The sequence below is a fragment of the Sminthopsis crassicaudata genome, chromosome 3 (genome assembly GCF_048593235.1).
Source record: "Sminthopsis crassicaudata isolate SCR6 chromosome 3, ASM4859323v1, whole genome shotgun sequence".
Taxonomy (NCBI): domain Eukaryota; kingdom Metazoa; phylum Chordata; class Mammalia; order Dasyuromorphia; family Dasyuridae; genus Sminthopsis; species Sminthopsis crassicaudata.
Genome location: NC_133619.1, coordinates 298,789,408 through 298,815,892, shown reverse-complemented (window position 1 = coordinate 298,815,892; position 26,485 = coordinate 298,789,408).

Genomic DNA, 26,485 nt, shown 5'->3' with positions numbered 1-26,485 from the left:
ACAGGAATGGAAAGTATTATTTCAATATCCAGTAAATATTAATTGCTTTCTTGATGGCTAATCTTGTTGCTTCTCCTTGTCACTCCTGTCCTCTAGACATCAAGAGACCTTTCACTCTACAAAGCAAGGGAGGAACATCCAGAAGAATCTGGGTGCCATATCTACCCAAATCTTCTGTCATAGAAAAACCTAGACTTTGCCATTCCCTCAAGCTCTTGCTCTTTTTCCTTTTTTCCTAGTTCTTAGACATCTTCTGCTTTCATTTCTTCATCTACACTTTCACTTCTCACATCTGGCTTCTAACCCCACTACTTTATTGAAAATATTCTATTAAAAGCTGTCAATGATCTCCTCCCTGTTGAATCTGATGCCCCTTCCTTAGTTTTCACTCTTATTCAACTCTTTTTATCTTTTTTAATGCTCTAAGCCTTTCCCCCCTTCCTGAACACTTATTATTTCATAGATTCAAACTCTGATTACAATTCTTATTTCTCATCTTCTTTAATGATTTATCATCCAATTTCTGCCCCATGAGCAATTAGTGGCTACCAAATCTTTGTTCTGTCCTTGTATCTCCAATACTCTTTACATTCCTTCCCCTGATGACTTCATCTGTTTTCATGGGTCCAATGACCATCTCTTTGCAGATATTAAACACTGTACTTATGCCCTGATCACTGTCCCAAACTTTAGACCTGATTTGCTAACTGTCTCATAAACATTTCTATCTGCAATTTCTATCATCCTCTTTCAATCTCAAAATTCTTTATAAAAAAAGATTAAATGCTATTGATTTGTTGTATTCTGTTCTATTCTGTTAGATATTTTGAAATGCACTGACATGGGTGATTAAAAATCTCAAAGATGAAGCTTGCTTTTAAATAGAGAGGTGGTAGGTTCAAGGTGCAAAATAAGACAAAACATGGCCAGTGTGGGGATTTCTTTTGCATCACCATCCTTAGTTGCCACATGGATTCTCCTTTTCTTTTCTGTCCTCTTTCTTTCCCTTTCTTTCACTTATTTTGTTTTTCCTTCCTTGGAAAAAAAAGGAGGATCATTTCCATGTATTCTGAAAAGGTATGAAGAGACCATAAGGAAGGCCAGAAAACCACAGACAAGTAATATAACTTGTTATATATTGAATATATTATATATTTTAAAGAAAAGGAAATGTTTACATAATGAAGATTCACAGTACAATCCTCTTTTTCTGTTTTACTTTGTAGTGAAATTGTTAATTTTATTTAGTGTTTAAGTTGAGTTAAAAATTAATATAAATCTTCCCAAATAATATGTCTGAAATGAAACTAATTGTTTTCAACTTAAGCTTTCCCTTCTTCCAAATTCTCCTGTTTTTTTTTTTCTGAACATATCACTATCCTTTAGTAAGTTAAATGTGTATACTCTTTCTTACCTTCCTCATCCAAAGAGCTACTAAGTTTTGTTGGTTCTGCCTTCATGACAGGTTTTATATTCAACCCTTTTTTCTCAACCATAATTAATGGTCTTACTTCAGGTCTGAAACTCTTTGCTAAGCTATTGTAAAGTTCCCTAATTGGTCTCCATTTCTCCAGTCTGTCTCCTCTCCAATTGGACTCTATGAAACTGCCAAAAGAATCTTCTTAAAGCTGAATTCTAGTTGTGAAATCACTTGCCGAAAACTTTCAGTCACTCTTTTCTGGTTCTAGGACACAATACAAATGCCTTAGTTTGGCATTTCTGGCCCTCTAACATTGGATTAAAACTTACCTTTCCAGTCTTATTTCATCTTCCTCCTCCTCTGCAGATGGTCTATTTTCCATCCATGTTTTGCACAGAGTAGGTACCTAGCAAATGCCTATAAAATTAAATTGGGCCCAGACTTGAATGGGATAAAGAAAGCAGACTGTACTGCATTTGGGAAATTTCACAGCTCTTAAAATGATGACATTCTGCTCCTTAACACAAAAGCCCATCTGTTTGTATTCTCCCAGTTATGCTATGTGGCTGTGATTCATGGAATACAATGATCTCAGAATAATCAGGATTATGATTAAAGCACAGGACAATAGGAAGGTGTATGTAGCACATGAAGATGATGATTTTGATATAAGAAATGGCATAAAATACATTATTAGGACTGTGGGTGGTGACAAAGGCAGCATGGAACAAACAATAAATAGAGAGCTAGGTTCAGAATCGTGAAGGCTAAGGTTCAAGTCTAGAGTTTATACACGAAGGCTGTGTGATCCTGGGTAAGTCACTCAATTCCCCTTGACCCAGGGAATTTTCTAAGATTATAATTTGAAAAGCAGGTACCTATCTGAATGGGTAGAAGGGTTTTCATGGCAAGTTCCCTGTATCAATTATATTATAAGTCTGATCCAAATGACTGGGGAATGAGATGGGCCACCTTTCAAGAGCCAGGGTTAACAGATGGACAAAGTAGTGCTGGTATTAAGAGACCTAGAGGAAGACTTCCAGTCCATTGAAGAATTTATGAAGGGCTATGTATAGAAACTGTTGGTCTTTGTCTTTTGTTCTAGAAGAGGACCATGTTATCAGGGAGACAAATTAATTGGATTTGGGGGAGGGTTGCACAAAGTCACCTATTTTCCTTTCCCCTCCAGAGCCACCTGTGTCCACTGGCCAGATATAGATGAAGACAACTAGAAATGGTCTTGGAAGAAATGGGACACCTTGGTCTTTTTAAGCTAAGGTCTTCAATGGGTCTCATTTGAGATAATACTCATTTAGTGACTAAGGCTAAGCAGCAACTGAGGCAAAATTTTTTCCCTTTCACCTAGTTCCCCCAAGACCTAAGTAAATAAATAAATATAGGAGGGAAAGACCCTCATAATTTCTGGTCAAAGCAGAAATGATTGCTATTCACATTAAATCCGAGTCAATTAGGACCCAAATCCAATCGACTTGGCCAAGGACCTATTGATGGCCAATGAAGAATCAGGTTGATTTTGGTTTAAGGCATGGTATTCAAGAAAGAAATCCAGCCAATAAACCCCAAGATATCTTGGGAGGGTTCAGAGGTGCCAAAGAGGGGAAATGTTGCTTTTAAGAGCATCTGTAGTATTGTATTATATTTTAGGTGGACAAATGGAGAAAAGAAAGGAACAAGGGGAAAAAGGACCTAGGAAGGGAGAGAAGAAGAAAAGGAGGGAGGCAGGCAGGGAAGGAAGAAGGAAAGAAGGAAGAGAGGAAGGAAAAAAGGAAGGAAAGAAGGAATCTTCTAACTGATCAATTCCAGTTTGTGAGCCGGTTTCATTCACAGAGGTAATACATATTGTAGTCTTACTTCCCCATTCCTCTTGCCTCATCCCAGGATAATGGAAGCTTATTGAGGGCAGGCAGGGATTTTTTTTTTTTTTGTTAGTTTTTTGTTCCCTTGCATATAGCAGGTGCTTAATAAATGTTTTATTTTTTGGATTTGGTAGTGGAGGTCTGATAATTTTTATGAACAATTTTGTTTGTGGTGGGGATGATTTCAGGACACTAGATGAGGGCTGGCTTCTCTGTCATGTTGTACAGACATCTTTTCTTTGAACTTTCCTAATGATGCTCTGGAATCACTAACATGAAAGGCACTGACTTTCAGAGAAATTTTTGCAGTAGGGTTGCCTGATTTTTCTCCTTTGATCTCTTGGAAAAACAAAAGGCCTCCATCCACCCTTGTCAATACAATTTCAAAAAAAAATTGCTGAATATGCATCCATACACCATTTTCTTGTGAAATGGCTTTGGAAGTGGTTAAATAATTCTCTGAGATGAAGCTCTTGAAATGTTGAGGGAGATCTTGATGGTGGAAATCAGGGCCCTGGTGTGGGGTGCTACAGTGAAGCGTTCCATTTCTGCATTTCAACACAGGTCAAACTGACGAAATTCGCAGGGAGATGATAGATCTGTGGGATGGTAGAAATAATTGAATCTGCAATGAAGTGGGAGTGGTGGCACTTTGGTGATCCATCCTTTTCAATATGGAGCCCTTGTTTTTTGCAGTCATGTGTCCAAAGTACAAAAGATACTGTGATGTGGAGGGCTTGGTGACATAACCTTGGATAGGGCCTGAAAAATTAGCTGAAGATCTGTACTTAGGCTGCTTTCCAAATTGTATTGGAGAGAGCTGGAGGGAGGAACCTTGGTTAGAGTCCAGCCCTGGGTGGGCTGGATAAGCAGTCCTGTCTCTTTCCCAGCAGCACAAACGTAGTCACAACAACACAATATGTCCCTAACTTATCAGCTGCTACGCAATGTACAGGGAGACCTGTCTTCTGGGGAAGATTCCCTCAAGAATTGGCCCTGCTGCTCTTTCTGTGGTTATGGGTCTGCTGAAAGGTAGAGATGAATATCCCTCCCTAATTGGATACAGATTTGAGGGGCTGATTTTCCCTACAAACTAGCTCTAGTTCCCATATGTATTGATGATTGAGACATGGAAGGAAGGGGACTTTTGTACATGTATTAGACTTAGGTTTTGTGAAGGATATATAGATATATTTTCCTTGAGTCTGGAAATGGGAGTGTCTTTGTTTTCAGAGATTATTGAGCACTTTCTATTTGTTTGACAAACTATACAGGACAGGAGACTTTGCAGAACTCTATGTTGCCTTAAAAGGACGCAGTCCTGGCTTGTAGAAGTTTGAGATTTAGGAGAGGCAAGTAGATAAACCTAACTAAATAATATAACTCTTAATATAAAAAAGAATATGTTGAATATTGTTATTTATTAATTTTAAAATTTTATGTATGCCCTCTCTCTCATATACCCTATTTTCCCCACAATATTTCTCCCTAAATTAATATAAATTATTTTATAATGTTATTATTATATTATATTATAATATTATTTATAATATTATTAAATAATATTATTTCTTCTTTCTACCATCTCTCCTTACCCTCCTAACTTTTCTTTGACTCAGTAAACAATAGCAGTTGATGATTGCTATTTTTTTGATAATGCTACTACTACTATATAGAGCACAATGACAAACTTTTATTAGTCAAATAAAAATGTCACAGCTTGATGTCATCAAAACTTTCCTGAGAGTAGTCACAGGTAGTAGGCAGACTAAATAAAAGATATCAAACCACAATAAAGCACGATGCACTAAAATCTGACAGCCTCATTTCTATTTTGCAGTCCTGAATGCTTTAGGAACTAAGCAGTGAAACTGCCTACAGTTATTGTCAGATCCACTTCCTTTAAAATCCCACCCCCACCACAAGATAGATTCTTCCTCTATCTAAATATAATTATTCTAAAAAAAGACCCAGAAATGAATGTTGCACTGGTAATTTTAGTAATCTATTTCTCTTCCAACTTGTCTTGTATTTCATGTATCAAAATGCATTTCCTATATTGAACTTTCTAATGCCCTTTTTAGATTTTAGTGTGTTATCTGAAATCATACTGGGAATTGGATTTGAGATCATGAATTCTAACATGTGAATGCAGGTAGTTCATCATTCAACTAAACATCTCTCTTCTTATTTTCTTTTGCAAGACAATTGGAATTAACTAACTTACCCAGAGTCACACAGCTAGTAAGTGTGACTGAAGTCACATTTGAACACAGACCCTCCTGATTTCAGGACTGGTCTGTCATCTAGCTGCTCCCTCAAGTAAAAAAATCTCTCAACAAGCCTTCCACAAATAAAAACCCAATTTAGGTATGGTATGGTATAAAGGCTTTTTGAACTCAGAGAAGCAGGGGTTTGAACATAGTGGTATGTAGGGAAACAAGAAACAGAACTTGCATATAGGGCAAAAAACATGCAATGTATACCAAGAAACTAGTTTTTTTTTTTTAAATAACAGATCCAAATATGCTCCTTTTGTGCAGGAGGAGACTCTAAAACATTAAAAGATCATTACTGATGAGACTGCCAAAATGGGGCTTGGGGTGGGAGGAATGGTGTTTGGATAGGCTAGGGAATAAGTTGGGATTGAATTAGGGAGAAGTTCCCCTCTAATATGACCAGTTAGGAGCATGAGAAAAAATGTGTTCCTTGTTAGTTTCCAATTTTAACAAATTATTCTTGCTCACTAGACAATAAATTCAGATATTGCTTTCTGAAGGATTACAAGTAACCTTCAGCATCCTATAGATTTCAGTACTCTGGAGCAAAGCTTTAATCATACTGTCTTAGTTATGTCATCTGGGTAAGAATTCTGGCTTTGCTACTTATTACCTGTGTGACTAAGGGGAAGGCACTTAAACTCTGTATTCCTCAGTTTTCTCAACTAATAAGAGGGTTAGATTTTTTTCTACCTCATAATCAGTACTATCTTCTCTCTGTCAATATTATCTTTCTCTTTTTTAAAAGATGAAGAGATTGAAGTCCAGAAAATGAAGTCACGCAACTAATAGCTTTTGAGGTGGGATTTAACTCAGGTCTTCCCAATTCCAAGTCTATCACTCTATCCTACCATGTTGCCTTATATCAGCCCTCTTTATCATCTGTGTATATAATGGGATAAAGGTGATACTGTGCTCTTCAAAAAGTATGCTAGCATTATTGCTCAGTCTCTGACTGATCCTGCTTGCTGGCAAAGATTTTGAATGAAAGTATAAATGGTCTGTCATCTGAGTGGAGAAGTGGATAGAGTAGTGAATTTGAAATTTGTAAGAAATGAGTTTGGATTCTGCTTAGGTACTTGATTAGTTATAAAAATAGGGGAGTGACAATCTATTACTGTCTCAGTTTCTTCATTAGTAACATAAAGCAATTGGATTCAGTGGCCTCTAAGGTCCATTCTAGCTCTAAATCTATGATCCCATAGTCATCATTGCTAAGTTTGGACATGACTAATGCCAGATTGACAAAAGAGTCCCTCAGCAATTCCCAAAGACTGTATTTCTTTTTTCGATTGCATTTTATTTTTCCAAAAACATGTAAAGATAGTTTTCAACATTTATATTTGTAAAACTTAGGGTTCCAAATTTTCTCCCTCCTTCCCTTACTTCTCCTGCCCCCAAGATAGCAAGTGATTTGATACAGTTTAAACATGAACAATTCTTTTAATTATATTTATGTATTTGACATGTTGAGCTAAAAAACCATGAGAAAAAGAAAAAAAAGCAAGTAAACAAGTAACAAGAACAAAAAAATTAGTGAAAATAGATACCTCAATCCAGATTCAATCTCCCTAGTTCTCTCTGGGTGGAGAAGAAACTTTCTATCACAAGTATTGGAATTATTTTGGATCACGTCAACGAAAATTCCAAGTCCAAACCAGTTGATCGTTGCATAATCTTGTTACTGAGCACAGTGTTCTCAATTCTGCTCACTTCACTCAATATCAGTTCATGTAAGTCTTTCCAGGCTTTTCTAAAACCAGCCTGATCATTTCCAAAGATTGTTTATTGAGGCATAGAGACCTGCTGAAGATTCTGTTTTTGTGGAGAGAAAAATCACCCTGCATGAAATAACAGGTTCTTGGATATTAAAAATAAAGACTGAGTGGCAAAGATACTACAAATATGTCCAAATATTCAGGGACACTGACTATAAAGTTCATTCATAAATATATGAAGTATATATCAAGAACTCTTATGATCAGCTAGGTGATGTGTGGAGAGAGAACTAGACCTGGAGTTAGGAAGACAACATCAAATCTAGGCTCAGATACTTTCTACATAAGTTACCCTGGGCAAGTTACTTATTGCTTAGTCTACAAATTCATTCACTGTAAAAAGGGTGTTATTATTACACCTATCTCCCAGGCACTATATGCCTGGCATATAGTGGGTGCTTAATAAATATTTCTTTCCTTCCTTAAATATTTTTTGAGTAATAGACCTCTTTGGCAAATGAATAAGGCAGATGAACTGCCCCCATAATGCTTTTAAATTCATAAAATAAAATACAGAGAATTATAAAGGAAAACAACTTTAGTTATCAAAGTATTTTGTTTCTCTTGGTAAGGCAATCAGGATTAAGTGATTTGTCCAGGGTCATATAGCTAATATGCGTCAAATGTGTGAGTCTAGATTGAACTCAGGCTCTCTTGAATCCAGGGCAGGTACTCTTTCCATTGTGCTATCTAGCTGCTCCTAGCTATATTAAAAAAGTTCAAGGATCTAAAGCTATTACACAGTGTTTAATAGAATGCATTATATTCATATCAGCAAGGCAGTGTAAACTTGGGCAATAATGAGGGAGCATAACACTAGATTTTTATAATAAAGAACAACATTGTTTGTTAAAAAGATATTTTATTTGTAATACTCTAGTACATATTTCAAAAAACCAGAACTTCTAAATCTTAGGAAGTGTTGGAAATCATTTCTGCGTTAGAAATTTAATCCAAGTCCAGTTATACTGGTCAAGTTTTATGACAATACATTCCAGAAAAGGGCTGCTTTGTTTTCTGTACAAATATGTATATATCTATATCTATATCTATATCTATATCTATATCTATATCTATATCTATATAAAATCAAACTTTTTATTACTACTGATTTTGTTTTAACAAGAAAGTGATCACACTCAATAATTCAACAAGGCACATTTAATGGGAAAAAGTGAGCCAAAAAAAAGATGTCTGGGGTGGTTTGTTTTCCCCAAAAAGGGAGTTCTGATTTTCGAGCCATCTTAAAAGCGACAGATGAATCCCATAAAACAATGAACATTCCTTACTTGTCAGAGAGGAGTATGATCAGTTATACTTGAATGCTAACTCACTTTCCTAAATGTTGTCAATTGTAATGTCCCCCAGCTACGCAGACCCCCTTCTTTCCTTTGTGATAATAAAGAGGATCCCACTTTATTGGAGTCACTGGCTTTGCTGACACTACCAGAGTAACCAACATTGTTATATTTGTCACTGTTAATAAACTGATTTTGATTGGAAATGTTCTTCACTTTAACTTTATTGCTTTTGTTCACTGGGTATTGGGAAATTGTGAGTAATAGCTAGTATTTATATAGTACTTTAAGTTTTGCAAACTTTTTATAAATATTATCTCATTTAATCTTTACAACAAGGTAAAAACAGGTTACCTACAACAGGAAGGTTTTTTTTTTTTCAGATGAGAAAACAGAAGTCGTGACTTATTCAGTCTTTTAGACTCACATCCAGTGCCCTATCCATTGTACCACCTAGTTACCTTTTTTTCCTCCCCCATAAAAAAACCAATAGTGACCTAATCAATATCAAGATAATATTATAATGAAAATCCAAAACTACTCCCGTAGTACTGGGAGTGGAGGGAGGAGAGGAAGAGGTCTCATCTGGAAAGCACTGTATGCTTTTTTGGAGGCAGCCCAAAATAATATCAAAGACAGCTGAGTAACTCTTTTCTCTGTAGTGTTCTTGTTCACTTGTTGCTGACATCTTTAGTATAGGTGATGAAAATATAAATACTCAGAGCTGTATCTTTTCTGTACTTCTAGGAAAGTTTTACCCTTCAAAGATTGGGCTAGTTCTCCTTCTACCTCCTCCCTTTCCACTTCAGTAGAGCTAAACAATGAAGACAGTAGGAGCAAAGAGAGAAGAAAGAAAAACAAAACAAGGAAGACACAGTTACAGACAAGTAAGCAATATGAGGAAAAACAGCACTCAGGAAAAAAAATGGACTTAAATCATGTAGGCTAGTCCTCAAATAAGACTCTCAGATGTTGTTTCAAGTTTACATGGAAATAATTCATTTATTATAAAATGAGATGCATTTGTACATTTACAATATACATTTAATGGGATTGACCTGTGAAATCGATGAAGGGGAAACAAAATGGATTTCTAAGCCTTACTCGAATTTCCTTTTATAATACCAGAGCAATCATTCCTCATATAACAGTCCCCTGACCAATGTTGTTTTACAACAAAACAGATAGCAAATTATGACCAGACTCTGCTGGAATATTGCAAAACCACATTGCAACATTGCTTGGCTGAGCACCCATTTAGAAAATCTATAATGTGTTTAATCCCAGCATTTCTCTGCAAAGTCCTACTTTAATGCCTTATGTCAGGGTGGAGAAGACCTTGAGTTTTCAAAGGTTATAATAGAAGAGTATGAATTTTCTTAGATGCTCCCACATTGGAAAGTCCTAGAGTATAGTCTCAGTAACTCAGCTAAATATATAGCAGTTCCTCACTACTAGGAGGATTATTTGGTGAAAATGCTAATGAGGATGATGATGGTGGTGAAAAACAAGAAGAAGCTGATGGACCCTCTTAAGATACAATCCATTATCCATGTCATGATGCAGGAGGAAGAGAATCTCTTGGAGGAGGACAATGGAAAGGTAAGACAATGTCAGCTGGGGTGATATACAGTGAAAATTCTGAGATAACCATCATATCAATTAAAATACCAGTGAAAAGAAATATCATTATCATATGTGATGGAATGCTTTAGTGCAGTTGGCACTGACCACTATCATGAGCCAACCATAAGTGCAAAGTGGAATAAATTGAATGCTCTTATTATGTGTCAGTATCTAATATAATTTCCCAAGTGGTAGCAGATCAAGAAGCCTTGATGTTCTTTTTTGTCGAGAATATCTTCAACTCCAAATTCCACAACAACATTTTGCAGATCAGTGCTGGACAATAGTGTGGAATAACTTTGTTCCTAAATCCACATTAGATGAAATAAGAGAAAAATTTCAGGAGTTAGCTTAAATTTGAAGAATGAAAAGCTCAAGAATCTAAATGCATTGGAAAACTGAACTTAAACTTCAAGAGTGGTACTTAGTATTGCAATGAATAATAAAAAAGACAATATCTCTACTGATTCTGAAAAGATGAGCAACTATATTCTCCCATAACACTTTGACAGGGTAAAAACATTTCATGATCTGAACATAATATAAACTTATCTTGAAATTTACTTTAACTTCTGGGCCTTTCTCACCTTAGAACATTCCCTTTGCCACAGTGGTTCCTTTCTGCCATTGCTGAGTTCCTTCCAGGGGCCTCTGTTTGGGGGACTGACCCAGATTGACCATGTTTCATTCTTCTACACTATATATCTGACTCCCCAAGACTTGGCCACCATGCTCCCATCTCACTACCTTTCCATCTCCACTCCCTTTATCTCTCTTTTATGTGTTGTCTTCTCCCATTGAAATGAAAGCAGGAGCTAGCTTTCTTCCTGATTGTATTTGCATTCCACATACCTGGCTCATAGTAAGCGCTTAATAAATGCATGTTGACTGGCTGGTGCTGGCTGTGGCTTTTGCTGTAGTAAAGAGGAAAGGTAAAGCTATTGAAGAATACTCCTAAGATGATTATTTTCACCATTTTTGGTTCATTTGTTTGCTTTTTTGTTCTCATGGTTTTTCCTATTTTGGTCTGATTCTTATACCACACAATAAATGTGAAAATATGTTTATATTGTACATGTATAAATTTTTGCATAATCTATATCAAATTGCTTGCTGTCTTGGGGAGGTGGAGGTAATGGAGGGAGAAAAAATTTGGAACAAAAATCTTACTAAAATGAATATTGAAAACTATCAATTACATGTATTTAGAAAAAATAAACCATTACTGAGGGAGAAAAAAATGAAAGCCAAATGATTAAAGTTATTCAGGAAGTTAAAATAGTATAAGGAGCAAAATAAGCAATTCAATATCAGTCAAAACTGCACTGTGGGGGATTGAGAATTAAAGAAATTCAAGGAGAGAAAAGATCTCTAAAAAAAGATGATGTGGAAAATTTCTGGTCTTATATCTAGCATAAGAAAAGCAAACATTGGATCAAAGGCAAAACAGAAAGTTTGCCTACCAGTATTATTATGCATAGCACAAGTTATATCTAAGAAAATAAATAAAACTTTAACTTCTCTGCAAAATTAAAATGTAGTTGTAGAAAAGCAGAGAAGATTCATAATTATTTTTTATTCTTTTTTTTGGAGGTAATTGAAGTTAAATGATTGCCTAGGATCATGTAGCAAGTAAGTGTTAGGAGGTTGGATTTGAACTCAGACCCCGATTCCAAGATTGGTGCTCTATGATTTATAATTATTGTTCATAGTATGATCATTTTAATTAATTTTCAAGTTTTCAAACTGGTAGAGATTTTAGCAGTCACTGAGTATAACTACTTTAGTTTATATATGAGATGAGACCCAAACATATGAAGTGGCTTACTTGCTTAACCATTTCTAAGAAGTCAAACTCATGATTTCAAATCCAACACTCTACCTGCTACACTACATTGCCTCTTAAATGGTGAATGAATTGCAAAGCAAAACATTTTTCTGGCTTCTCTGATTTAATCCTGATCCCATTAAAAAAAAACAATAGCCTCATATATTTATCATCCAAAGATGATCCTTGCTTAATATGGGTCAATTACATATTTATGTACATTATACAAAGCAATCATAGCTTGCATCACTTAAAAAATCTACAAATAATTACAAGAAAATATATTGGGTGCAGCCTGTTGGTACAGTGGATAGGGCACTGGCCCTGGAAGCTGAAGGGTCTGAGTTCAAATTCTCAAATTCTAATTGTATGATCCCAGGCAAATCACTTAATCCTTATTGTCCCCCACAAATAGAAAAGAATATATAGATTAAGAAACAGAAGTATGACAAAAAGTCCCCAGGGGTACAAAAGAACAACTTATTATAGATTTGATCATTTGACAATTTGCTCCAAAGAGCTATAATATTCACACTTACTTTGTTAATTATCTCAAGATTTTGACTCAGTTCTACACTTGAGGCTTAGTCATATACTAAAAATATAGAAAATAGACAAGTATAGTAAGAATCTACATGGAAGATTGTTTTTAGAAAATATGTAACCAACAAAATAATGTCAGTGACAATTAATTTAAAATTGAGTATCTTTTAGTGAGGTTGTTTAGGCTCCTTATAGTTTTGCCTGGCTTTAATTCTTTTATCATCTTTCCTAAACAGAAATGGGTACCATTTTCAAGTTACTGGGAGGGAGGAAAGTCAAAGCAAAGCATCTTTTCAATTATTAGACTGCAAAATGACGTCAAGTTATTTGATACCTCTGAAAAGCACATTATATAGTTTTGCCTTTTTGTGCAATCTTTCTTTGATGATATCAGAATGTCATTTGGACTTGTTGAGTATAAAACTCCTAATGTAGGCAAAATTCAATTAGAGACTGAAAACTTCAATCTTGACTCCAAAAGGTCAAGTTGAATCAGTGAATGGAGGGTGTATTACAAATACCCTAATCTCCTCCAGATAGAGATTTTGAACATGAATCTCTGAGGAAGGAAGTGTGGTTATGTTTTTTAAGACTTAATGGCAATCTGAAATCAAAGCTAAATGGGAAAAACAAGTCTAAAGCAAGTAGCACAAAATACCATACTTAACATAAATTTTTGACACTGTAAGAAGTACTATAACCTATTGGGATATAGCATAACAAAAATCCATTTAATAATAATGAAAAACAGAGTTTTTCAATAAAGATATAAAATATTATCATTCACTTATTTAAAAAAAGGAATAGGGCCAATAGTTATTTTCATATCACACAATGAACAGGTTAAAGATTTACAAACTAATGACCTAGAAAAAATAACAACAAAATTCATATGGAAGAACAAAAGGTCGAGAATTTCAAGGGAAGTAATGAAAAAAAAATCAAATGAAGGTGGCCTAGCTATACCTGATCTAGAACTATATTATAAAGCAGCAGTCACCAAAACAATTTGGTATTGGCTAAGAAATAGATTAGTTGATCAATGGAATAGCTTTGGTTCACAAGACAAGATAGTGAATAAAAATAGCAATCTAGTGTTTGACAAATCCAAAGATCCCAACTTTTGAGATAAGAATTCATTATTTGACAAAAACTGCTGGGAAACTAGAAATTAGCATGGCAGAAATTAGGCATGGACCCACACTTAATACCACATACTAAGATAAGATCAAAATGGGTCCATAATTAGGCATAAAGAATGAGATCATAAATAAATTAGAGGAACATAGGATAGTTTACCTCTCAGACTTGTGGAGGAGGAAGGAATTTGTGACCAAAGGAGAACTAGAGATCATTATTGATCACAAAATAGAAAATTTTGATTACACCAAATTAAAAGGCTTTTGCACAAACAAAACTAATGCAAACAAGATTAGAAAGGAAGTAACAAATTGGGAAAATATTTTACAGTTAAAGGCCTCATCTCCAAAATATACAAAGAATTGACTTTAATTTGTAAGAAATCAAGCCATTCTCCAGTTGATAAATGGTCAAAGGATATGAACAATTTTCAGATGATGAAATTGAAACTATTTCCACTTATATGAAAGAGTGTTCCAAATCATTATTGGTCAGAGAAATGCAAATTAAGACAACTCTGAGATACCACTACACACCTGTCAGATTGGCTAAGATGACAGGAACAAATAATGATGAATGTTGGAGGGGCTGTGGGAAAACTGGGACTCTGATGCATTGTTGGTGGAGTTGTGAAAGAATCCAATCATTATGGAGAGCAATCTGGAATTATGCCCCAAAAGTTATCAAACTGTGCATACCCTTTGATCCAGCAGTGCTACTACTGGGCTTATATCCCAAAGAAATACTAAAGAAGGGAAAGGGACCTGTGTGTCAAAATGTTTGTGGCAGCCCTTTTTGTAGTGGTTAGAAACTGGAAAATGAATGGATGTTCATCAATTGGAGAATGGTTGGGTAAATTATGGTATATGAATGGTATGGAATATTATTTTTCTGTAAGAAATGACCAACAGGAGGAATACAGAGAGGCTTGGAGAGACTTACATCAACTGATGCTGAGTGAAATGAGCAGAACTAGGAGATCATTATATACTTCAACAACAATACTATATGAGGATGTATTCTGATGGATGTGGATATCTTCAACATAGAGAAGAGCTAATCCAATTCCAATTGATCAATGATGGACAGAATCAGCTACACCCAGAGAAGGAAGACTGGGAAATGAGTGTAAATTGTTAGTATTTTTTGTTTTTCTCCCCAGGTTATTTTTACCTTTCAAATCCAGTTCTTCCTTTGCAACAACAACAACAACAACAACAACAACAACAACAACAACAACAACAATAACAACAACAAAATTCGGTTCTGCACATATATATTATACCTAGGATATACTATAAGATATTTAATATGTATGGGGAATGCCTGCCATCTAGGGGAGGGGTGGAGGGAAGGAGGGGAAAAATTCAGAACAAAAAAAAAGTACAAGGGATAATATTGTAAAAAATTACTTATGCATATGTATTGTCAAAAAATGTTATAATTATAAAATTAATAAAAAATAAATTTAAAAAAAGTTGCACTTAGCTGAGCTAAAAAAAAGTTGCACTTAGCTGAGCTAAGAAAAAAAGATTTACAAACTACATTTGGAACAAGCAGGTATCACTTTACTGAGTGAAAAAAAAAGGGAGGTCTGATAATAGGTACACAACACTGGAATTATTAAATTAAACCAAGGGTGATTTATCAAGGAAGGAATTTATGAAATGTGAATTCAACATATTGACAAGGGAACATCAAATGAACATCTTAATTATGCAGATTTATTTATAGATACATAGAGGTTATCATAGAAATTCAGGAGTAGGTCCTTGTCATTATAAATTATAGATAGGTTATCCTTCAGGAACTCTAGTGATAAATGTACATTATAAAAGGAAATGTTAAAATTATGCAATACATCACTACAGGCTGAAAAGTTTTAACACCTATCAAATAACTAGCAATATATCAACTAGTAACTAGGATTATTTATTAGAAGCTGACTATTTTTCATAAAACAACAGATGACAAATTCTCAAACTACAATATAGGGCTTAAAATATCCTTGAGAACTCAAAAAACAAAGTGTATTGGGACTGGATCATTATCACAGACAGAATTCTTGTTCACAGTTGCCCAGACATATATTGATCCCTAAAAAATTGAAAACAATGTTTTTACAACTATATGTTGTCATAACAAGTACTCAGTCTCTGAGCTACATAAAATGAAAATCAATCTTCTCAAATTCTAAAATATAGCAAAACAAATAAAAAAACTATGCAGAGAATGAACTACATATCAACATATTGGTTCTGTCTGCTACTAGAATTGGCTTGAAGATAATTTTAATCAGTCTACAGAGAATGAGTTGCATCCCAATAATTTTTATAATTTTTATTCAGTTAAATAAAACAGTTATTTTATCTACTGGATCACTAGTTTGCAGGGAATTAGATAAAAAAGTAGTCCAAGGACCATTTTAATTAGAATCTTATTGAAAAAATATATATTATAATAATTATGATGCTGATTGTGATGAAAATTGACATTTAAAAAACACTTTGCATACACTATTTTATCTGATCATTGGAGTAACCCTATGAGCTATTATTGACATTTTATAGATGATTGCACTTAGGCTGAGAGAGATTAAGGGACTTGCCCAGGGTCACACAAACAAATCAGTTCCTGAGGTAGCATTCAAATTCAAGTCTTCTTGATATCAAGTTTAACATCAAGTTTAACAGTTATACAATACATGAAATAAAGAAAAACACAAAATGGTTTTCAGCTTTATGTAGCTGCTTCCACATCTGAAATGTAGAACATGACTGGAAAAGTGTGCTAAGAATAATAAAGTTCTTATAATATAAGTAAATATTAACTAAGCAATTGATTACTATCTATAAATATTAATTTAGCATCTGTAAATATTAACTAAGTCACTTTAAATCGGAAATCTTTGTCCAAGAACCAACAAGAAGGAAGTGAATCTTATCAGGTTTGCTATATTCACAATATAAATGAAACAATGAGAAAAAAAAGGTTGCCTAAAATACAAGTATGGTTCATAGATACTTTTTAGAGAAGCAAATAAGAGAGCTGGCAGAGTTAGCCTTATTGCATGTCCAAAGGCAATAAGAAACATAATTTTGTATTGTAATACTTGTGATAAGAGTGACATCATAACAACATCAAGTATTTTTAAGCCCTTAATATGGTCAGAGAACTGTCCTGGGTGCTGAAGGTATAGGATTTAAACATACCTGCCTTTTAGGAGCTTATATTCTACTAAGGTTTGGCTGTAAGGGAAGAGATTTTTTTACATGTAAGAAAATATCAGCTGATTTATGGAGGAATTAAATGAAAAATATCAGCCTATTTGAGAAGGAATTAAACACTGATAGCTAGGAGGATCTGAAAAGAACTTAGAAGAGATGGCACATGGGTTAATCCTTGGAGAAAGCTAAGGATTTTAGTAGGTGATGAAAAAGTAGCTGAATAATGTAATGTTACATTATGTCATAACAATGCATTGTAAAGCTGAGTTCAAGGAACAGTAAGTAGAATAATTTGACTGAAACTGAAGCTTACGTTAAGAGGAATCAGGGGAAAGCAATCATTAAAGGAAGACTAGATCATGATTGTAAAGGGCTTTGAGGACTAAATCATTCATTTATTACCTAAACTTTGATTAAGGAATAATATTTACCAGACATTATGTGAAACATCAGGGATACAAAGAAAGGCCAAGCTGAGGAGTATTTTATTTGAGATGTAATAGGAAATCACTCAAGCTTCTTGAATGGGAGAATAACATGGTTACTCTGCTTTAAGCAAATTCTTTTAGCAATTATATGAAGAAGGGATTCAAGGGGGGAGATACTAGGAGCATGGAGACTCAGTAGGAGATTCTCACAATTATTTAAGGGAGAGGTTATCTGTATATAATTTTGTATCATGACTTTGGCCATTTAAGTGGAGATAATGGGACAGTTTTGAGAAATAGTGACAATTATATGCTCCATGAGGTCAGGGATAGTGTCTTCATTTTCCCAGTACTTATCAGAACACATTAGGTCTGATGAATGAATGAATATGTTGAATACTATCATGTAGTCTATTGCAATAAGATCTGATCTGTGTGACATTTGGAATAATTTTCAAGAACTCAAGACTCTTCAAGTTCTTCATGAGCTACATGTCATGAAGAGGCATTCAAGTAGGACTTTTGTGATAAGTTTCATTTTTAAATATTTTTTTAAGTGTTTCATTTTTGTTCAATAATGCCCAGTGGTGCAAATGATGAAAGGAGTAAATTATAGAAAATATTTTGTATATTGTAGAGATCCTTGAAAGCAGGGACTATGGTTTTTTTTTATGTACCTGAGTCCAATTTGGTGACCCTAATTTAATCTCTGATTGCCTCAGTTTCCTCATCTGTAAAATGAGCTGGAGAAGGAAATGGCAAACCATTGTAGTATCTTTGCCAAGAAAACCCTAAATGGGATCACAAAGAACCACATTTGAATGAAAAATGACAACTACAGCAAGAAACATTTAAGAAATGTTTAATTTAAAATCTATTAATCAGTAAGCATTTAATAAATGCCTACTATGTTCCATGCATTATGTTAGTTTTGAGAATACAAAAACAAAGACAAAAATGAAAAAAGTCCTCAAAAATCTTTAAGGGGGGGAGACAACTTGTATATGTATTAGTACAGGAAGGAAGGAAAGAAACATTAAAAAAGATCTTCTATGTGATAGGCACTATGTTAAAGTGCTTTATCAATGTCTTAGTTGATCCTCACAACAACTCTGGAGGGTAGATTCTATTATTAACATCATTTTACAATTGAGGAAATTGAGGCAGGGAACAGTTAAACAATTTACCCAGTTTCACACATCTAGTAGGTGTCTAAAGTTAGACTTGAAAGTATTCCTGATTCCAGCCCTAGTGTTTATTCCTTGTGCTATCTAATTGCCTACATGGTATAATGTAAATATATACAAATACCTCCCATAGATTATCTTACTTTGAAGAGAGGGAAATGAGTAGTAGATGAGAGAGGAAGGAGTAGCCTTACATAGGAGTTGGTGTTGGCTGAGCTTTGAAGGAAACCGAAGGAAGTTGAGTAACCAATCAAATGAGGTGAGTAGAGAAGCCTGGGCAAAGGCAAGGACATAAGAATTAGTGTCATGTGTGAGAAACAAGAAGAAAGTTAGATTACCTTCTGTGAGGATGGATGCTAATAATCAGGGTGAAAAGGCAGGTAGGAGGTGCCAGGTTCTGAAAGGTGTTAAATGACAAACAGAGAAGTTTGTATGTGACCCGTGAGGTGATGTAGAGTTCCTAGAATTTATTGGATCCTGTGGTGATGTGGTTGGATTCTTTAGGAAATTTACTTTGGCAACTATATTTAGGATGTTATGTTGAGGGGAGATATTTGGGGGAGGGAAACCAAACAGCAATGTTAGAAAGCTCTATATAAATTACAGTTATAATTGGCTATCATAATTGGCTACTGAATTAGAACCAATATTGCTCGCCCTAGAATTTCAGGTCTTATGTTATCAATCTCTAACTTATCTATCCAACTAATACTAATCCTTTCCATAATGAATCTTCTATTTCATTTCAACTGGTCCCCTAAGTATCCTCCAAATATAGCAGCCAAATCTCACTGTTGCTTCTTTACTCATAATGTTTACTTTTGGAACACTACTCTTTATTATTCTACATATTCCAAATTCTCTGTTCCTTGGAGAGCTAGTTCAAGTCCCATATCTTCCATAAAACTTTTCTTGGTAATTTATTTCAGTACTAATTTTCTAGCAGCCCATAGCATTTATATTTTAGACTTTGTAGTGTGGGTTCTAGGGGCAGCTAAATACTGCAGTGGATAGAGTGCTGGATCTGAAGTCAGGAAGATTCATCGGTTTTTCTAGCCTGAGACACTTACTAGATGTGTGACCTTGAGCAAGTCACTTAATCTTGTTTGTCTCAGTTCTTCATCTGTAAAATGAGCTGGAAAAGAAAAATGACTGAACACATACACAGTTTGAATGGTGTATCTTTTGCTTTATAATTGCTCTTCAGTTTTCCCATCTAGACTGAGAAGTCCTTGAGGGCTTATAAAATAAGCTTTTATATACTACTCAGCACCTAGAGCCATGACGAGCACAAAATAATGTGTCGACTGATAACAGTTGAATGGGAGTGTACTTATTTTTGGGTCCCTTATGTTTTGGTTTAATGAGGTTTTGTAATATTCTGTCATTCCAGTAAGGGAGCAACACATTTCCAGGAAACATATGGAATAAGAAGTATTTTAAAACACTAACACCTCCCGCCCAAGAGGTTGGCGGTATATATGGTGAAGACTGATTCATTGGGGGCTTTAGCTGGAAAGAGAGAGCCCTGGATGGAGAGAGTGTTTGATTAAAGTCACAAGTACTTTCAATTAGGGCAGAATACAGGTTATACTTTTGTAGGAATCCTTTCATCAGCATGACCAGCATAGACTCTGAGATATGGTTTTTCTTATTTAACCTAAATCCATGCTTTACTCTGTTTACCTCAGTTCCTCATCTGTAAAATGAGCTGGAAAAGGAAATTACAAATCACTCCAGTATCCCTGACAAGAAAAGCCCATTGAAGTGATGATAATTTGGATATGATTGAAAAATGACTGAACACAAACACACAGTTTGAATGTGGAGTCAGAGGAGCAGTATTCAAATCCCAATTTTGCTTCTTATTACCTCTTACTTTGTTCAAATTACCAAATTTCTCTATGCCTTAATTGCCTCATATTTAAAATGAGGGGGGTGAGACAAAATGATCTAGAAGGTTCCTTCCAGTTTTAAATCCTATAAATCTTAAATTGAACTGGTATTAGATTCTTCTGGGACCTTTTAAAAATGAACATTTAAAGAGGGCCCTTGCTTATTACTTATTTTTAACGTGGGATATTAAGGAAAATGAATCTAGCTTTTGGGGAGAGCAATTCCTCTCCTGGAAGAGAGAGCAAGTGGTCTCTCTGGGTAATGTTGTTTGAAAAAGACAGTGGTTTCTCCCTTTTCACCCTAGGCGATGATGGCAAAAGTAAAAGGGAAGAAAGAGAGAGAGAGAGAGAGAGAAAAGGAGAAGGGAAAAGAGGGGCATTGAGTTTAACAAGACACCAATGAAACATCCTGACAGATGGGATAGCTATGACCAGGGATTGGTGATTAATGATGAAAATTTAACTTCTTTAAGAATTTAGGTGACTGGGAAGGAGCCCTTTTCCCATTTCTTCTTACCATCCCCATTTTGTTTTTTATCTCATAAGTCTTGTTATTAAAAGGTTATCTTTCCCCACCCTGTTCCTTGAGTTCCTTGCAGCTTTAAGTAGTATTTTGATGCAGACTTGCTTTAGACAAAAATAAGATCAATCTTAACTGTTCTTGATTGTGTGATTCATGATTAGTAACATGAAACAGAGAAAGGGAGAAGTGAATTGTTTGTGGTCTCAGAGATAAGCAAGACAGAGGTTTGAATCTCTCAGTCCAAAGTGCCAGGTTTTTTTTCTCAGTGAAGACTTGATCCAAATGAAAGAGAATCTGAAGGCTTTGCTTTATTAATATCAGATAACTTCCTAAAGAAGAATGATGCTTGCTCCTGTTTTCTTTGCTTTTTTTTTTGGTCTGTCTTCAGAATAAAGTGAACCCATTACTATTGCTGGCTGGGAGAAAGGAGATGAATATTTATTATTTATTAAAGTATTATGTATTAATATTAAATTATTATGAATTATTAATAATTATTAATATTAAATTATTGTTTATTATTTATTAAATAATATGGGTCAGGGACTATGTTAAGCACTTTACAATATCTCATTTGATCCTCACAGTTATCTTGAAAAGTAAATATTATTATTATCCCCAGTTTACAGATGAGGAAACTGAAGTAAACAGAAATTAAGTGACTTGCCCAAATTGACCTAGTTAGTAAATTGGAAAAGAGTTTTTGAACTGTCAGGTAGAACCCACATCCTCATAACTGGGATCAGAGTAGGAAGTCAGTACTTTTTCTTTTTTTCCTGTTTCCTTTTTTGTGTATATATACATTCCCTCTTGTGTATGCACATACATACACACACATACACACACATATATCTATATCTATATCTATATATTTATAGATATAGATATATATATATATATCTCAATATGACATGCACACATAATGAAAGAGCAATTTTGGTTGTTAACTTCCATTCTTGTTCCCTACCTTCCATAAGAAAAAAAAATCTGGTTCAATATATCTCCATTGTGGAAAGAGATAGGGAAAGAAGGGAAGTCCTAAAAGAATGGAACTCCCTCTCCAGTGGTATTAAAAGGCAACTGAGGCAGCATCAGCAATTCCCAATTAATCTGCCTAATTTCCTCTTGTTTCTGTAGGTATCAAGGATTTTTATATTTAAGAAAGTACTAGAAGGAAACCTACAGGATTCCAGAGATATTTTTCTAAAGTTGACCATGTCTTTATAGTGAAACAGTTCATGTTTTCTTAACCATCCTTTTGAATGAGGTTTTTCCCAATGGTAATTTGCTTTTTAGTAGAGATTCTTTATGATTTTTATTGCCATTAAGCAAAATTCAGTACAGTACAGCATACCAACAGTGGAAAAGTTTTGTTTCCCCAGTGCTTATCACAGTGCCTGGTACACAGTAGGTACCTAACAAATTTTTTTTTGATTGACTATAAAGTTTTAAGATTTCTATCACTATTCACACCCACACAGTCATTTGATGGCAACTGGGACAGGATGGCTCTACAGAACTTTTCCTGTTCTCATTTTTCAGATGCAAAAACTGACAATTCAGAGAGTTTAATTGACTTGCTTGGGGTGCCACAACTAGTAAGTATGTGTCAGGGCTGAAATTTAAATCCTCTTTTCCTGGGGATCAGGAAATGTCTGCTAAAGTCTGCTAAGTATCATTGTAAGTATTTAAAGAAAACACTGTGAGATCAGATGAGCTCTGATTTTATACTAAACTTCAGTGATTTACCAGAATGAAGAGCAGGATGGCATGTCAGATGTACATTAATCTCTGGCCTTGCTTCTGGCAGCAAAGATACTCTGATAAACCAGACTGACCTAGAGTTTGTCATTCTTTATTTACAATAATGGAGAATGTAGTACTTAGCAGATCATATCTTAGGGACTCCAGGGATGCTTGGTATATGAAAACAGACCAACGCCAAATAACCTCTCCCTTTCTCTAACAAACTTATACTCTGTTTGGAAACTATACATGATTCAAAAGACCCTTTCAATTCCTGTGGAAACTGCAAAGAAAATCAACAGTGAATCTGATTAAGTAAAGAGGGAAATAAAAATGTCTTCAACTTGTAACCATTGTCATAGTAGAACATTCAACTTTAGGGGTCACAGAGATATAGACTTTATCTCTTTTATTTTGTTGTTTATGTTGAAGTCTAGAGAATATTATTTAAATTTCCAGTCAGTCTTGAAAAATCTATGAACACACAATATAAATAATACATTTCCAACATTGAAATAGTCAATTATTCTGCATGTCGCAGGAGCTTAACTCAATAATTATTAACTCAATATTTTGCAGGCTTTCAAAAATTCCTCTTAAAGTATTACAACACAAGAACACAGTTTTATGATTTGCATTGTATAGTTTTTTTTTCCTTTTGGAAGATGAAATGGTCAAAGACATCACTGGGGATGTAATTGATCATAGCATCATTATTCATTCATTCTGGCCTTTTTGGGTGGATGTGTTCTCTTCTGCTCATTGTAAGAGTTGCTGATAATGAGAATTATTACTTTAGTTGCCCCTTCTACTAAGTTTAGCTACCAAGATATTTGACAAGGAGTCCTATGCAAGCTTTCTAGGATCTTCATAAATTTATGATTAGACAACTTTTCTCTTCTTGAGTCATTGCTATTACATGCGATAAACATACTGATTGTTGTTGACCAGATACTTAAATGAATATAAAAGCTTTGGAGAAGCTTATATAGATCAATAGTCAGGGTTGGTTAAAGAGAATAAATGAAATAACAATTTTTTTGACAATAAGGTGATTGCATTGCAAAACTCAGAGGAAGTAGAGAAAAGTTTATTAGTCTGGGGAGGGGTCAATTATCTTTAGTAATTTTAACTTTTTTTTTTTTTTTACCAAGTCATAGAGTCAGAGAATTTCAGAATTGGAGGGCATTCCAGCTATCCTCAATACACTCCAGAATTCAAAAGAACTTGTTCTACAACATAGCTGAAAGTTGACAATCCTGCCTTGGCTTGAAGTCAAGGGATAGCATTACACTTTTAGTTAGCTCTGATTGTTAAGTTTTCCTGACATCATCTGAATTTGCCTCTTTGCACCTTTTATTTGTTCTGATTTATACTTTCTGAAACCAAAGAGAACACATTTAATCCTGTTTCTATGTGTTGTTTTTGTTCAGTTGTATATAACTCTCTGTGACTGAGTTTGGGATTTTCTTAGCACAGATAACTAGAGTAGTTCTACATTTCCTCAATTTCCAGGTGAGGAAACTGAGGCAAACAGCGTCAAGTTATTTGACCAGGATAACATGGCTAGTTAGTATCTGAGGACAAATTTAACTCAGGAAGTTGAGTCTTCCTGACTCTAGGCCCAGAGCTCTATCCATTGGGTTACCTAGCTATTATACTTCTTCAGCATTTTCTTTGCTATGGTAAATATTCCCAATTCCTTCAAAAGATCCCTATATGGTAGAAATTCAGGTCCTTCCCAATTCTGGGTACCTTCTCTAGTAGCTCTCATATTTATCCATGTCTTTTCTAGCTTGACATTGACTCAAAGAGTCAATTGTAGTGACTCTCTCCTTATTGAAGATATCAATTCCCCACGAGGTAGAAGAGTACAAAGGTGAAATGTCCTCAAGATCTCCAGTCTATTCTTCAGTCTTCCATAGAGAAAAAGTCTCTGGGAGAAAGTTGAAATAAAAAGATCCAGTAGTCTTTATTTTGTCCCTATCCCCAGTTTTACTACTCTAGAGACTTTGAGAATTTTCCTCTTGTATGATATATGGGACTCTCTCTCTTGATTCAGATGTGAGCTTATTCCCAATCTAAAAGTTCTTTAATTCTGTGTTGTCTGTTATATATTTTCTTATGTATATTTTCTCTGAATTCTGTTTTGCTGTTAATTTGGATAAATTATTTTCTTTGCTATGTGTGTTCATTATGGAATTTACTTTTTGTAGGAAAAGGACAAAGCCTTGGTTACGAAGCTTAGAGTACTCCTTTCCGCTAAGCTATCAAAAGTTTAGCTTGAATTGGAAAATCGCATCCTTTAGACTAAGATTATTTAAGGGAACAGACATAATTCTAGCTCTGTATCATCTTTTGCTGAGGAGAGCAGAGTAGATATTGAGAAAAATTAGAGAGGTTTCTATTCTGCTTCCTTTCAAGGCACACATGACACCTCCATATTAAATTGGATGCGGCATTTTTGCTCTACCAGAATGCGGTGTCCAGAACTGAACACAGTACTTGAGATACTGTTTGAACAAGTTAGGTTACATCAAGACTATCATAGCCTTATTCCTGGAAACACTGCCTCTCAACCTTCCAGTAGCCTCAGAAAATTCTCTAAATTGTAGAACAACTGCTGATCTGCAATGATCGAGGGAGTTCCCCCACCTTTCCAAGAGCTCCCTAAAGAAAACCTCATATTATCTCTCTCCCTATCCCCAGGTTTTTATTTGTTGTTGTTGTTTTCTGTTATATCACATCATTGACTCATTAAATTTTCATTACTTTAACTCCTTCCTTGTCCCAGATCTTGTTCAGAACAATTGCTATCAAAGTTTCCTTTTCTGACTTGTACTTATGAAGTTGATTGATCCCATTAAATTTCTTCTTGATTCAACCCATTGTTCAAAAAGACCATTTTGGATCTAAATTCTATCATCCAGTATATTAGATAGCTCTCTCAACTTTGTATCATATGCAAATTAGATAAGTCTGCCATCTGCCTTTGTCCAAGTCATTGATACAAATAACACAGGGCCAACAGCAGATCTCTGGAGCATATTGATCAAATACGATAACATTTGTAAAATGCTTAGCACAATGCCTGGCTCATAGTAAGTCCTATAAAAATGCTTGCTCCTTTCTCTTCACTCTTATGTTGTAGGGTTCTTGCCAAAGTAACTTCGAGCTATTTAAGCCTATCCACTAGAACAACTGTGAATCCATTTAGTTTCTAGCCCATGTTTTTATCTTTTTCATAAGAGTAGTATTCAAGACTTTCTTAAATGCTTTGCTAAAATCTAGGTAAAATATACCAAATCATATCTGTTTAATCACTATATTAGAAGTTTAGTATGGCATGATCTGCCTGGAAAAATAATTCAAACTCTTTGTAATCAATCTTTCATTTTCTAGATGTTCATTAACCAATCCTTCTGTCAATCAAGAGGCATTTAATAAGCACAAAATATTTTCCAGAAATTGTGATAAGTACTGGAGATACAAAGACCAAAATCAATCTCTTAAATATTGTGTTCTGAAATTTTGCCAGGAATAAAAGTCAACCATACTATCTATAGTCTGCTGACTTGATTCACTTCCTCTTTTTTAAAAATCAGGATGACATTTGCCCCTCTACAGTCCTGTGACATCCTTCCTGTTCTCCATGATCTTTTGAACATCAATGACAATGACTCAGAAAAC